Raw genomic sequence first — 13,714 nt, 5'->3', positions numbered from 1 at the left:
CTAGTAAATTCAGACTCTCAGTTTTGAGCAATATGGGAGGTATATGAATCCAACACTGAGTCAGGCCTCAGGCTCTCTTGCTGTTAAGGCAAAGCTGTACATCTGCCTAGTATGCATTTCCAAATTCTGTATATAATGGTTCCTTTTTCCATGTATGGGTAGTTCTGAAAAACCTCCTCCCCACCAGCTTCTTATTCTTTCCATCTTCTTCTTATTCCTTGGATTGTTTTGTATTTTTCTCTTGTTGTTATGGATTTTTTTTTTTTTTTTTTTTGCACTTTGATTTACACTTTTCCTGTATGGCCTGCTATTGCTAATCCTTTTTTATTTTCTTTATTATTTTACTCATCCTTTACACAGACTGACTGCCATAACTGTATTGGAAATGACTGGAGGTAGCCAGCAATCTAGTAAATGTCATGTCCTTTTTATCTGAAACACAAAGAATTCCTGCAATTCCTTTTATATCCAGTGCAAAATAGATGCTCACCATCTTTAGGAATCAATCGGACGTTTCTCCTTTTTCTATCCTGAAGTCCACTGAGGTCACAATGTGCACTAGTAATGATAGCAAGAATGGAAAACATAAACAAAAAACAGTTCTGGGTGGAACTTAAAGCAAAAAATGCAGGCTCTATATCTTAGACAGTGAACTTATGGATGCAGGAATTTATGGATTGAAGGGGCATCTCTAAGAGTCATTAGAAATAAGGAATGTGATGCTCTGAATATCTCTTGTGCAGATGCATATCTAAAGATTGAAACAGCAAAACCTTTTTATTAGATTTTTGGTAGTCTATTCCAGGAAAAATAACCCTGACAATGACCTTAATCTCATAATCAAGAAGTTATTTTCCATAAATTTCTATGCTATGCTACAGGGAGAAAAAATACCAAATATTTCATCTGAAGTCTTTGGTCCTTAATACAATACTCGGGTGTGGTTCTACTTTGAAAAGGAAAGCCATATGACATTCCATTTTTGCATGCTGATTTTTGCATAAATTATCACTTTAAAAGTACAATGAATCAGATATTTGAAGCATCCTGAGCTTTTGTTCATATGAAAATTTTTTTATCCTAAAACGCCTCTTGGAGATAATGAGGCGAACAGCATCTTATCATTTTTTCTTCTCATCTACGAAAGTCTTCTATGATGTCTTACTTTCTGCAGCATCCACTTACACATTTTCTTGCTCATTTTCTTTCAATAGGCTTTACATATTAGCTTTAGGATTGTTAGCATATTTTCTGAGTCAGGTAAACTGAGTTGTATTCTGAACAGATGTAGATGGATATGTATTATATGCATGTATAGATAGACAATAGCAAAGTTTGAAGGATGGAATTGATGACTATAGATCACTGAGGTATTATTTTTCCTTTGGACCTCAGGACAATTCTATCAGGCACATGAATTTCCTTGTCAGCCTCAGGATCTCCCATATCCTCCAGTGCTGCAAAGCACAGACACACCCAGTTTCCTGGGTCTCAACTCCATCCTAGCATGCCCCTCAGAAGAGGACTTGTAAGAAAATCCTCAAAGACATCTTTGTAACAGACTACCACAGTGTGTGCATGATGAGAAATTAGTCCCTCAAGGGCACCTTTAAAGGAGCTGGATCATCAATGTCGTCCTGAGACATAGTTTGCTGCAGAATATCTAAAACATTAAATTATACATGCAATTTTTCCACCCAAAGCTTTTAATCAGGCCATGTCCCATGCTTTTCTGAAAAACTCCAAGGCTGCACCTTCAACTTCAATGGATTGCTACTTTGTATACTAATCCCTTTTTTCCTTTCATTTTTCTAAAGAAAACATAAGCAGTACTGTGCTTTTCATACTGATTGTCGAAGTCACTGAAAGTGATATGTCATCTGCATCTACCGACTCAAGCTCTAGTGAGTTTAAAATGTCAAAGTGGGAGAAGGCTTGGCTGTTAACCTAGACAGCGTGAAAGGGATTTGAGAATGCCCATTCTGGATGTTTCACTGGAAAACTGTAAAAACCGCATTCCGTACTGCTTCCAAAAAATCCCACAGTCACTACCAATGGGAAAATTGGGAGGTTTTTAGAAATCAACCTCAAAATTCTTCCATCGTCTGTCTCCCTGGACATTGTGTTCCAAGATTAGCTCTAGAAATTGAAAAAAACAAACTTTAAATAGCTTGACACAAATAAAATTAACATATAAATTACTACCATTCAACAAGATTTTTTAAATAATATTTTTAATAGATTTATGAAAAAACATGGTGTTTTAGTGCATGTGCTTTCATATCAGAGAAAAGGTTTTGTAACTAGGAAGGGTGAAATTGAGCACTGGGAAATTTGACCTTCAGAAAGGCCAGGACACCATAGCTGTAGGAAGGTCTCAAGGACAGAATGTCCTCACAGAGAAGCATGTTTCCCAGGCTGGTTCTTTCTTTTTCAAGATAGTCAGTAGCCTAACCTAAGAATAGGTTATATTGGGAAGTTATTGTCAGAAGAGTGAGGCTATGTCTAGACTACATGAACTTGCTGTGATTCCTTCTGTAGTTCCTTCTGTCACTGATTTCTTCTGTGATTCCTGTGTGTCTGGGCTGCTATCCTGTGCAATACAGCACAAAAGAGAAAAAAGTCTGCTTGGGCCTCAGGCTAAGGGCTAGAACAAACAGTATGGATGCAAGATGATAGTCTCTGGGACATTCTGAAATCCAAAGTGCTGGTGAGAATACCCCAGCAAGTATCCCTTTCTGAGGCTTTTATTCTTCTTGATTGTCATTGTCTAAAGTTCCACTACTAACTTTGGCTTATCAATGTCATTCATGTATGTATATATATATTTTCTATGTTATCTAGAATATAAGGAGACAGAAAGAGAATTATTATTTATCCTACATCATGAACAATGTGCTTAATTCTAGTTATTGTTCATGACAATTGTGTGTACACAGTACTGTACCACAAAGGAAATGTAATTCTTCTTCACTGATGAAAAAATAATGTCGGTATACCACAGAATATGATCGGCTAATACTGGAAATCATACAGCTATGGTATCTCCAATGAGCACAAAGAAAACATCTTCACTGAACAGCCAGCTGCACTTAAGCACAAATTCATAGATACTGAATTTTTTTTAAAGTTTTGCCATGCTGTTCGCAGGATTGAGCAGTAGAAAATTTAACCAAATAGCTAAAACATGACAACCTGACATGTACTGCAGTATACCTATGTACCAATGCTTAGGAAAACATAAAAAGATCAAAATCATACCACATTCTTCCTTGAGAGAACACATTCCAGACACAAATGCTAACAGAGCCACAAAATCTTTTAATTCAAATAAACTAGCACCTTTTGTAATGTATAAATCACTAGTATGAACATGTGTTAAAACTAAATACAGATGAACACACTACAATAATTTTTTCCAAGTGTAAGTCTTGGAATTATATATAAGTCACTGTGGTTTCCAAGAAGACAAATGGTCTGGAAAATGAAAAATAAATTAGTTCTGTGACTAATTGGAGTCAGAGATTGAAGGTCAGACTTGGTTCTGCAGCTGACCCTGGTGACCAGTAAAAGTCCAGCTTGGCTCACGGTACAACTTTCTGTATTTGAGAGTTGTTTACAGTAGAGAAACACTGAAAGTGTACATTAGAAAACTTCCTCTTACAAATCTAAAACACATGCCAGTTCATAGGCAAGTAATAAACTTATAAAGGGCCATGTTGACAATTTCAAAGTCTTTGGTAGGACCCTGAGAATTAAAATTGGAAACATTCTAATAAACATATCTTCTTTTAAATTTTGCTGCTTGTATCAAGATACCTGAAAAAACGTATCAAATTCTTCAAGAGTTTCATGTCCCCCACTCTTTCCCATCACACAATAAAAAGTATTGTTCAACTTTGAGCGCATCTTGCTCTTTTATGAATCTCGTCCAATTCTCTTAAGGTCAAGAGTGTTAAACTAGTGAAATATTAAAATAAATTACTTCAGAATCACGCCTCTTCTTTTTCACACAATATGATATTAATTTAGTGCATTAGCTTGGATTCGTAATGGTTGATAGCTTTATTGCAGTGCCTAAAGTACTTTTCTCCTTTCAAAAGTGTTAGAACTGTTTGTTTATAAAATGCATCTGCTTCCTTGTGTCACATAATCAATGATGATAAACTCTGTTTATGAAGTATCACATATATAATATGTTATACAATTTCAAAAAGCTCTGATGAGCCTGCGACTCCTTACTTCAAGAAAAGCCTAGCTCTTCATGCACGAACAATATTATTATTGTTATTGTTATTGTCATTGTCATTGTCATTGTCATTGTCATTGTTCTTGAATACACTTGTAGCCATAAAAGAAGAAAGAATTTCCCAGTGAGAAAAAGTTATCAAGTCATCAAGTCATCAAATCTTCCATCACCCAAAGTCCCAAGTAAACAGGTGATATGATAGATGGAGAAACTGACTTGAAGAGAGCAATCTGGCTTAAGAGCTGGGGTAGGAGCAGGTGCATCTCTGACTATATGGCAGGGTGAGAAGTTCCATGGTCATCAAGTCTGCATCATCTAGTAAGTGTTAGGATAGAGCTGTGCTTGTCTTGACCAGCTGCACTCGCAATTTTAGATTTCTTCCTGCTTTTCTGATCTCATCTGGCCTATTCCATTTACTTAACTCTACACCTTATCCAAAAGTTCTGCACATTCTGAGTGATCCCATGCTACATGCAAAGGAGCAGAGTACTGCGGAAAGGATGACAACCATAGTAGCTTCCAAGTAGCAGCATATTTCAGAAAATGTTGGAAGTGTTATTTGCAAATTGTTCCTTTTCCCAATACTGATATATGACAGTTTGAATGCATTTTTTGGTCTTGCCTCCAGATAATTCTCAAAGTACTGTGGATTCCATTTTAAAGTCAATCATATCACAAAAATAGCCTTCCAGAAACTGTCTCCTCAAGAGCTGGAAGCTGTGATTTTTCCATGACTAATAAATTCCGTGTCTGTTTAATCTATTTTAATTACAGTGATGCATCCATTTTTCCCCTTCCATTGTTAAGCATACCGCTAGAGTGCCTAAATGAGTTACTTCTGTCCTTGTTTGCCTCTGGTTTGGGAATGTCAAGGGTACAGACCTTTTTACTTCACTGTTTGCTCACAGGGTAAAATATTCTCTGGCCTCCAGTGTCTTATCCAGTGAGCAATCCGGAAGTCATTAAATAAAAATATTTTCAGCATAAAATACAATTATTTCTTGGACACTACTATAAGCAGATGAATCTTCTTTAAAATAGTGTCAGTAGATCAACTGATAATGGGTAAATAAAAATTCTTTATACTGCCTAAGTTAGGAAACTAATTTATCTAAACAAATATTCAGGGAAATAAATGCACCCTGATCTTTTTCAAAGGCAGTGACGAGGAAGATGCAGAGGGGTTTGCAAAATAGATACAAACTAAGTACCTATGGATCAGAGATAACCCAGTCCTTTAAACTCAGAAAATATTCTTGTAAGTCCTCCAAGTTGCCAAACAAAACCCAGGTTCTTATTTATTTGAGGAGTCTGTGAGGAACCTACCAAACCTACCAGCCAAGTGCTCAGGTAGCCCAATAAATATGAAATTTGAAGGGATATTTGCTGAGCAGCACCATTGTAAGAAATAATACAAATTAACTCCCCATACAAATTTACTTTCATGTATTGGCCATGTACAAAGAATTTTCCACTTTCACAGAAATGAGACAAAAGGACCTTCCAAATGCTAGACTGTATGTTGCAGACAAGATGGGCAGGAACTGAGGAGATCTGAAGTGATGTCTGCCCATGTTTTGAACCAACTTTCCTTATTCCATGCCAGCAGATGGAGAGAACATAGAATGAAACTGATGCTGATCTCCAGCTGATCTCAGGTGGAGATCATGTGCCATGGTAGCTGTGTGAATTTCTAGTTTGACTGATCACAGCACATGACCTGATGTCTTCAAAATAGTGTCAAAGTCCCAAAGCCCCTGCCAGTTCTCAGGCCTTTGCAGCATCCTGTTCTTGTCTCCATAGCTCCCTCCTCCATGCAGAGTAGAAGAGATGCACATTCATCCTGAGAACTGAAGGTGCAATTCCCCCACCAACCACTTCTGCTGTTCACTCACCCCAGGAAGAACACGGCAGCTAGCCAGCTGTTCTCTTGCTCTTATGAAGGAAAACCAAAATGCTTACAGGACATTCAATAAATGGTTCAGCCTTTAGTAGGTCCCCAAAGAAAAATATCTAATAAAAAAGAAAAACTTTTTTTCATTTTCCTACATCCTTCTTGAATCGCTGTTATAAGACTTAATTCTCCCCAGAGATGTTACCACCTCACTGTTGAAAAATGCTGACTTAGAGTAGGTCCCTCAGCTAACTCAGATAAACTCTACTCCTGCAGATTAATAGCTCTCTCAGGAAATTTTAAAAACATACTACTTTGGATTAAATTAAGCCAGAATCTCACTTTAATAATAAGAAGGAATAGGAAAAATGGAGTTTGGCGTATAAATGAAAAATGTGTAAGGTATTTTATTATACCCACCTAAGGTGATAATATTAAAGCACTAAGTTTAGCTTATAGTTTAGGAAAACAATGTTTCTGTCATCAGATATTCTCCACTTAGATTTTATTAATGTTATAAAGTACTATTTGACTGGCAGTTGATGAGATGTGAAAGGAAAATCCCCTACAAAATATGCCACATAAAAAGAGTTCAGTTTACACACTATTATTTTTCCTAGTTATTAAAACTAAAATTTCCGTGTATAAATATTCTCAGAGCATGGGTTTCCAATATCAATTAATTGTTAATAAAAACAAGTAATTAAACTGCTTTGCCAATAAATTGTGCAATGTTAATACAAGCATGGAAATTTACAGCAACTATGAGAAATAATATAATGGAAGGGAAATGGGTAAGACTGTGAGGATGAGATTTGTGGGTTTTCTGCTTTGTACTGTGAACTCATCACAGATCATAAACTAAATCCTGGACTTTGGCCAAATGAAAATTTAGATAAGCGAGCCTGGGAGTTACAGGAAGGTGTATTTTCCCCTCTTGGTTAATGTCAACCTATTGCCAGAACTAGAAACACCGGACTGCTGGAAGCACCCACCATATTTCAACTGCCATATAATGCATACACAATGATTATTTGTGTCATGAAAAATGTTATGCCACCATTTGAACTTAGAATATACATTAGTCCTGCTGCGTTGGTCAGACTCTCTGCAGAGAGAAACAAATTTTGCCTTGATGAAAGATCCCTATACTTCACCAACTAGAATATTCTTTTTGTTTGAATTTCATTTTGTTATCTTTGATTACAATTATCTGTATAACAATTTAAGAATTCATATGTCCCTCCATGAAATCAGAAGCAAGTGGCCCTCAAAAGATTCCTTAATGTGTCATTATTTAACCTGAACTAGCAATAAATATTCTTAAGAGTGCTACATACTCAAAAATGTGTTTGGTGGTCAGTAAATTCATGTTCCCATTCCCACAGGGGTGGATATTACCATGACAAAAGCAGAGTCAAGAGTCAATATTATTAAAACTCAGGAACTCCATTCTAGTTATGGCTTCCTGTGTTATCTGAGCCACTCTCATAAATTCTCCAGACTTTGCTTTCTACCTCAGTAATGTGCCGGTCATGTGGGAAGCTGAAATTTTTAATATGTGTTTGTGAGTCACTTGATACCACAGAGGAGCCTTTAGAACAACAGGTACATGCTGAAGGTTTGCAGACAGCAAAGAATTTAAGTTTACAATTAAATTTAAGCCTTCCAACTTGAATTATCCAATGATCCTGTGCTGAAACCCCTCTGAAGCTCAAGAAAAGACTTTTCATTTATCAATTAAAACCATTGATATTTCACTGTACTCACTGCTGGAGAAAGTTTTCAGTCACAATTGTATAAGGAAAAGAATTGGATGAGTGTGCAGGTGCTGCTAAGAGCTCTGTTGTGCTTATCACTGGAGCTTCTCGTAAATTTAATTTCTGTGAAAGGCATTTCAAGGCCTACCAGTGAGAATCAGTTGTCAGGTTGGCTCTAGAATTTTCATCATAGTATCAGACAGTTAAAATAGGAATGGTGAAAGTCAACCACAACATTGAAATTCCTGGACTGAACTGGAAGGTAAGAAATGCAAAAAAGGGTATTTCTAGCCTTCATCTTCCTCACAAGGTTACATATTTAACCTCAGGAATCTGACCACATGTTCTTAGGAATTAACTATTTTTTGGTGTTATGCAGTTTAAATCAGATACTGATTTACTGTAAAAAGGAGATAATTCTCCACTTAGACCCAATGGCATCAGAGATGCTGAAACATATGCTCCAAACTACTCTGCTGTTTCATTTGGGAAGGTATTTCAGTGCTGAGTCTGTGCATCACCACTGTACACAGTCACTACCACACTTCTGGCCCAAATAATTCTTACACCTAACACCAGAGAAGTAAAACATCTTCACCATGAGAGCTTAAAGTATTTTTCAACCCTCAGACACAAAATATGTCTTAAAATATGGCAGTCCAGGTTAAAATCCATCTTCCAAGCCAAAGAAAGGACTTGAATTAGTATTAATGACATCAAGGATGAGTGGGACAGATGAGTTATATCTCATGAACTACTGCGGCAGTGACAGCAGGAGCAGAATATTCAACTCCTCTAGCAATGTATATTCCAATATAGTACATACCATTCACTATCTGAAATTTTCTTTTTGTGGAAATGAAAACACTTTGGGGATTTACAGCAACTATCGAACCGAAAAACAGGTTTAAAATTATTAACAAGAAAAAATAATTTCTTCTTGAATTATGTACTCATTTAATAGTTTGGTTGCTTTTTTGAGGGGTGTTTGTTTGGAGGGTTGTGGTGTTTGCTTCTTTGGTTGATTAGAATAGATACTACATCTCATGAAAGCCTAGGAAATTACTGAATTATACAGTAAATTTTTAACTCTTTACAATTTCCCTATATATAATATCACTGATTATAACCGAAACCATGAATGTATAATTCTCTAAGAGCACATTAAATCCCAATGTCTCTAATACTGTCTTCCCAAATGTATTTCCAGGAGCCAGTTATTTAAAATCATAGACTTTTTTTACAGTTTCTTTCATTACCTAAATTCCAGTGAAGGGTTTTTTTAATAGACCAGAAACCATACACTGTCCACCCACATATCACTCAGACAATTTAGGCTGCTAGACAGTTCTAGGTTAATATTTACTGGCGCAATAAGTCCTATTGCTGAGCACCAATCAGTTTGGCACTTGGTGTCCCATGTGGTTGCATGAGCTCTATGTTTGGAGACACTACATCTTGCTGTTTCCCTCATGCTGCATGGATGTTGTTCAAATTTTTAGTGTTCTTTTCATGGGAAAATGCCTACTTTGTTTATACTGTGAAAATACCTTCAATATGGAAACTATTAGTCCGTTCGAATTTGGAATTTAAAAATTGGAAAAAAAAAAGTCATAAATTGAACAGAGTGTTGGACAATGGAGATTAATATTTATACTGTGAGTATACTTGTGAAGACAGTTCTTGGAAGCTGTTATGGTTGTTCACTTGTTTAGTCTAATTCTCCTGATATTGACAAATAGATTTTTTTCAAATTACAGCTAGCAACCAAAGAGTTAAAAATCTGAATTTCTATTAAAAAATTGATACTATCCAGGTGTTCAGTTATCTTGGAAAAAGCCATTTGAGATTAACCCTCTCTGCTGTAAATATCATTAGAAGACAGCCAGTGTTACAAAACTTCAGTAAAACACAGGGATAATGAAAAAAACATTGTTCAAGTCCAGTGAAATACATTGTCAGACACATGATGTGCAGAGTGTCACAGTGCCCATGTTGGCAGCAGAAGGCTTGTAACATCTCATGCAGAGACAAATGCAATATTGGATTCTTCTGTCATAGGCACACTTGAAACAGATTAACTGCTACTCTGATGCTATAAAATATTTTGTGTTAGTCACATAAAAACTGTATTTCCCTTCCTTCAGGAGGGTACAAGGTCTCTACCTGTAGTTTGGTAATTTTATTCAAGTTACAGGATCAATGTGTTAACCTTTACTTGAGACAGAACATAACTCTGATGCAGATTACAATAGTGATCAGAGTCTCTGGTGGGAACCTCTAAAGTTTTGACCCTTGGGATCAAGCTCCCTAGCATCTTGTTTGGTTTATGCAATATAACTACTGAGCTGCTTAAAAACAAAACAGAACAAAACGCCTCTTCGGGTGAACTATTAGGAGAAAATGTAATCTAAGGGTTAAAGGTTGCAATCATTCACAGGTGAGATTGTTCGGGGAAGTGCGCATTTTAACAGGGGAATTTACATACAGCCAAAAGAAGCCACCATAAAACAATTTGGGTGGGAGAGGGAAGTTTTTAGCAAAGCAGTAAAATAGCTGTGTCTGTTTGTCGTTATTGGGTTGTTGTGTTTTTTGCTTAGTAGGTCAACATAGTGTTGTCTTATTAATTTGTATCTGGGCCTATCACGCAAATGCTGTTTTCTTCACAGACGGTTTCAATCAGAGCAGTCAAACCAGCAAAATAGGATATCCTGGTCGGAATTATTTTCTCAACCCCATTTTGAACTGTTGCTTTTTCAATCACTCTTGGCAGATTTCATTATAAGGTGTTTTTTATAGTTTGCACATTTCACATGACATAACAGTTTCACGTAAGAAAAGCATGTCTTCAATCACAGTGTAAACCAGGATACAAACTACTAGCTGAAAAAATAAGCTTAATCAAGTTACACATCATGAGACTAAAATAGATGGTGTACTACTACTACAGCAGTCTTTTCTTGTAATGATATTCTATACTAGGTACAATATCTACTCCTGACTTCTCAGAAACTGGTTTCTCACTTCCTGGATCAAACCAGATAAAGTAATTCAAACTAAATCTAAAGTAGCTCAAAATAGAAAAGAAGTTTTCATCTCCTTAAAGTGAAAGAAAGAAAGAAAGAAAGAAAGAAAGAAAGAAAGAAAGAAAGAAAGAAAGAAAGAAAGAAAGAAAGAAAGAAAGAAAGAAAGAAAGAAAGAAAGAAAGAAAGAAAGAAAGAAAGAAAGAAAGAAAGAAAGAAAGAAAGAAAGAAAGAAAGAAAGAAAGAAAGAAAGAAAGAAAGAAAGAAAGAAAGAAAGAAAGAAAGAAAGAAAGAAAGAAAGAAAGAAAGAAAGAAAGAAAGAAAGAAAGAAACTTTTATTCTGTGTTCTTACCTTTAAAATTTAACAAGAATATTTCAAAGCAAAATATCTCAATAAAGAAAGACATTTCATTTGAAGGAGTTTGAAATTAAACATTTTGCTTTTACAGAAAAATAATAATAAAAAAGCAACAAACTTTCAACCAAAATGTGGCATGAATTCTCAAGTACTTTTAACTAAAACTACATGCATAGTTTTTAGTCAAGAAATATCCATCAATTTTTTCCCCCGGTCCTTCTTTCAATTTCATGTGCTTTTCCTTTGGCTGTTCCAGGCAGACTCCTCATCTCAACAGCCTTTAAGAGAGGTTAATCTTCCCTAGATTTCAGCACTTTATGTAACTAATTTTTTAGACTCAGTCAAAATCATTCCTGCAAAAAGAATTAGATTTCTTTCAATTGAATAATAATCATTATTTAATGATTAATATCATTAACATGATATCTTTAAGAAGGCAAATCTGTGCATGCCTACTCCAGACAAAGAAACAGTAGCACCAAGATTGCTGGAGATAAAGGAATTTGTTCTCTAATTCTGTTTAATGTTATTTTCAGTTGTTAACTAAGTAACTCAGTATTAAATCTGGAAGTCTTAGAATGACATAATGATGAGATATGTTTTGACCTTTTTTGTGACTTCGCATCTCACTGAGAACAAGTCACTAAATGAGTGAACTATTCTTTTTACCTATGGATCATGGAATGAATTGACTACATGATGTTTATTTGTGGGGAAAGTAATTATGCTATCCAAACATGAAGGGTGGGGGAGTTACACAATTTTCTCTTAAATACACAAATTTCAACACTAGGCACTAAAGCTCACAATGCATATATACATAGGTATATATACACTATATATATATATATGCAGTCCTGTATTGTACTCCAGACTACACATGTTGTAGGCATCATTCCTTTGACAGCTGATGAAGGACATGGGATGACAGCTATACTGTCAATACAGGTAACAGGTTATGTAAGAAATTCCAGATACATTTGATTATCTTGTAGTTTGTGCCGACAGGCAGTCGAAAGGCACCAGCATGAATGGAAGAGAGGCTGTGTTACATCATCTCAGCTTTTAGCTACTGTGGTTATGTTTAATGATGTTGTCTTGGTTGCTACTGTTGAGCTGTAGTGCCTTCTCAATTTACTACCAAGAGTTACTCTTCCTGCTACACACTTTCTTTGCTTAGCTGTAGACTGGATCCTGCTGTGGATCTAAATCTTGAGGTTTCTTCTTAGTTGTCACTGCAATGTTTGTTTCCATTTGGAGTTTAAGGTATTTAACCTCACATCACATCATTAGTTTATTATTGGCGGATTAACTTGAATATATGTGTAATATGGGATACATCATAATTAGTAGTTTCAAAATTACAACAGGAATTGTAACACTTCTTTAAAATTACATTTTTATTGTTTCCTGAGCGTCTCAGTTTGAAGGACAAGTCTCTGCTAAGGAAGTTAGGAGCCTCCCTTGGAATGGAAAATTCAAAACTCCTCCCTGCAATTTATCATAACTTTGAAATTAAGGGGCTCTCAGGCAAAGATATGAGAGTAGCAGTACAGTTCTTTACTAGTGTATATAACAAAGGAAATAAACAACCACAGCATTGACACCAACCAGAGCAGGAGCCCAGGGACCCTTCTGGGCCATGGGCACTTTCCCTGGTGCAGTTCTGGACACAGCCAGCAGGGGTGCTGCGGGCTCACGGCCGGGCAGGGCCTGTGCGGTGATTCCCCCGCGCCTGCAGGGGGCGCTGTGGCGCAGGGAGCGGGGGTGATGGCGGCTGGGCCTGGATGGGAAGGGATGGAGGAGAGGCTTTGCTTCACAAACCTTGGAGCAGCAGATCCCAGTGCCTCTGCAGGACTCTGAGGAGCACCAAGCTGGGCCAGCAGGAATGAGCAGAAATCCTGGGGTGGTAGATGAGATGTATCAGAAATTCTGTGGCAGTAGCTGCAGTTGCAGGACCTCCCAGCAGGGTAGGGACTGTGGGGTTACAAGCGCAGAGAAACCCAGAGCAGCGCCGAAGCAGACGTGGGGATGGGGGACTCGGGCCTGGCTTCGAGCAGGGCAGGAGAGGTGGGCTGAGGATCCTGGGCACAGAGAAATGGTGATAGGTCCCTGTTTTAGTGAGATAGGTGATAATAAGGTCCCGATTCGGCGGCTGCAATCACAGGCAGAGGCTCACCCTACAGCAGAAGAAAGAGCTTCTGGCTGTGTTACGGTGGTAGCAGCAAATTCCTTTCCCCAAGCCACAGGTCCAGCCGTTCTCCTCCAAAGCCAAGAATGAGATGCCAGCAGCTGCCCCAGCTCCCATCCTTTACCTGCCCAATTTCATCTCTGTCCCTCACAGAGAAACTCCCATAAAAGAGAAGTGTAGTCAGATGCCTTCTCCTGAACTTGGCCACTTCTTTTGTTTTTCTTAAGTACCCAGTAGTT

This window comes from Catharus ustulatus, chromosome Z (genome assembly GCF_009819885.2).
Source record: "Catharus ustulatus isolate bCatUst1 chromosome Z, bCatUst1.pri.v2, whole genome shotgun sequence".
In the NCBI taxonomy this organism is placed as follows: Eukaryota; Metazoa; Chordata; class Aves; order Passeriformes; family Turdidae; genus Catharus; species Catharus ustulatus.
This window is presented reverse-complemented; position numbering follows the sequence as displayed.